Source organism: Mus caroli, chromosome 3 (genome assembly GCF_900094665.2).
Source record: "Mus caroli chromosome 3, CAROLI_EIJ_v1.1, whole genome shotgun sequence".
Classification (NCBI taxonomy): Eukaryota; Metazoa; Chordata; class Mammalia; order Rodentia; family Muridae; genus Mus; species Mus caroli.
This window is the reverse complement of record NC_034572.1, coordinates 31,131,180-31,134,099: the sequence shown is the minus strand read 5'-3', so window position 1 is coordinate 31,134,099 and position 2,920 is coordinate 31,131,180.

Here is a 2,920-nt window from a genome sequence, read left to right as displayed (position 1 = left end):
AAAAATGGAAATGGGTGGGTAGGGAAGTGGGGGGCGCTATGGGGGATTTTTGGGATAGCATTGGAAATGTAATTGAGGAAAATATGTAATAAAAATATTAAAAAAAAAAGAGGAGAGAACATACTGGTTTTGACAATATTTTCATGTTGGTAAAGTGTGCCTGTGTGTTAAGTTGCTAATGCAATACAAATCACCTCAGTCTAACCTGCCATCCTTGCTTAGCATTCCCTTCCCCCCACGCACACACAAAATAATAAAACGATATCTCCCATCTTTCTTATGACCAGGAGTTTAAATTTGATTTTGGATTTACTCATTGGATGTTCTGTAAGAACTGGAAATTGGAAGTGAGGCAGAGGCAATCCTGCTGCTGCTGCTGCTGCTGCTGCTGCTGCTGCTGCTGCTGCTGCTGCTGCTGCTGCTGCTGCTATTGCTGCGTGGTCTCAAGCATGGCAGAGGCACTTCCTGACTGGCGGTGGCACTTTCTCTCTCAGCCACCTGACTGGGTTCTGAAGTTAGCAGAGGAGCTTCAGGATTTGACAAATGGCTTTCTAATTATGAGAGGCAGTGTTTCTCGGTGTCAAAGTGTTCTGAAAGTTCATCCTCAAGATGGTTATAACTGTTACAGTTGTCAAAAAAGAAGAAAGAGAGGAGAAGGAGGTAGAGGAGGAGGAGGAGGAGGAGAAAAGAAGAAAAGAAGACAAGAAGACAGAAAGAAATATAGCTCTCTCCTTAAAGGGAACAAAAGTTAGTTTATTTAAACCAGAGTGACCATGTCTTGGGAACACAGATTTAGGTTACCCAAAATTCCATGTTCCAATGTAAGTGTTACAATTTTACAGAATGAAGAAAGTCATAAATCAAGACATTTTTCAAATACATTAGTGGAAACATTAGCTGCTAAGTAGATGATAGCCATGCTACAATCCACAGGCACGGAACGGCTAAGTAACAGGAGAGCTCAGTGACATGGATAGCACTGGGAAGGAGACAGAGAATAGACTTTGTGGGTAAACTGGGGGCAGGTGGGGATGGGAACAGTAAGGATTAGGTGGGGGTTGGAGGAATAGAGAATGGGGTAAGATGGCTGGAATCAGAGGGTATTTCTGGGAGATATGGAAACCTAGTGCAACAGAAACTCCCAGGAATCTAGAAGGGTATGACGATTTGTATATGCTGGGCCCAGGGAGTGGGACTGTTGGGAGGTGTGACCTTGTGAGAGTAGGTGTAGCCTTGCAGGTGAGGACTTTAAGACCCTCATCCTAGCTGCCTGGGAGTCAGTATTCTGCTAGCAGCCTTCAGATGACGATGTAGAACTCTCAGCTCCTCCTGCACCATGCCTGCCTGGATGCTGCTGTGCTCCCGCCTTGACAAAGGACTGAACCTCTGAACCTGTAACCCAGCCCAATTAAATGTTGTCCTTTATAAGACTTATCTTGGTCATGGTGTCTGTTTACAGCAGTAAAACCCTAACTAAGGCAAAGGGTGATCCTAGTGAGGACTCCACGTAATAAAGAATAGATACAGTACCTGAACTGGCCATCTTCTGTAACCAGGCAAGGGTTCCAGTGGTAGGACTGGGCCATCAACCCAGCCACAAAACCTTTGACCTACAATCTATCCTGCCTTCAAGATGTGCTGGGGTGGTGGGCAGTGCAGAGCTTGCGAGAGTGGCCAACCAATGACTGGTTTATTTTGGGGTCCATCCCAAGAGAGGGATTCCATACCCAACCTGAATGACTAGGAATGGGAATCTGGACAGCCCAGAGACCTAGAAAAGGAAAGGGGGACACCTAATGATACATTGCTATACTCATAGGTTGGGTGCCTTGCCCAATCATTTTCAGAGAGGTCTCTGCCAGCAGCTAATGGAAGCAGATGCAGATCCCTATAGCCAAATATCAGGTGGGAAGAGAGCCTAGATTGGAGATCTCCATGGGGTCCCAACCTTTGGAGCTGAGAGAAAGTGATGCAAGACAGGGAGGAAGGACTATAGAAGCCAGAGGGGTTGAGGATACCACAAGGACATGACCTACAGAATCAACTAAGCAGAGATCAAAGGGGCTCACAGAGACTGAAGCTACAATCACTGGGCCTGCATGGGTCTGTGCTAGGTGCTTTGCATATGTGTAATGGTCGCTAGCTTGGTGTTTTTGTGGGATTCCTAACAGTGGGAATGGGGGTGTCTATGACTCTTTTACTTGCTCCTAGGACCCTTCTCCTCCTACTGTTTTGAGTCACACAGCCCTCATATGAGAGTTTGTGCCTAGTCTTATTGTACCTTGTTATGCTGTATTTGGCTGATACACCCTGGGAGGCCTGCTCTTTTCTGAAGGGAAATCAAAGATTGGATCTGGTGTGGGGTGGTACAGACTGGGAGGAGTAGAGGGAGAGAGAACTGCAGTCAGGATGTATTGGAATAAAAATAAAATAAAATAAAAATTAAATTAAATTAAAAAGAAAAAGAGAGTTATACCAAAATGGCAGAAGCTTTCACACAGGCTTCATATGCCATCTGGTGATATCTAGGTAGAAGCCGGGAATCTGCTAAATGAATAGATTCCATCAGACCTTTTAATCTATTAATTGAGTACTGTTACCTCTGACACAGTACTGGCTATTCAGGGGGCTAAATTTAACCAGAGAGGAGGTAATTAGCCTCTGAACTTGCGACATTCCAATTTCACTAAAGTTTGTCAACCGTCTTTGCAAACCCGGCTTCTTTCCAAGAGCTCTGTTGTTGGCATGGCAGCTCTACAGGTGCTAAGTGCCCCATAGCAAATCCTTTTGCTATGCTGGCTGGAGAAATGCAGCTTTCTCTTTTTTTTTTTTTTTTTTTTTTTTTTTTTTTTTTTTTTTTTTTTTTTTTGGTTTTTTGAGACAGAGTTCTCCAGTACCAGTAAAACATGAATTCCATCCA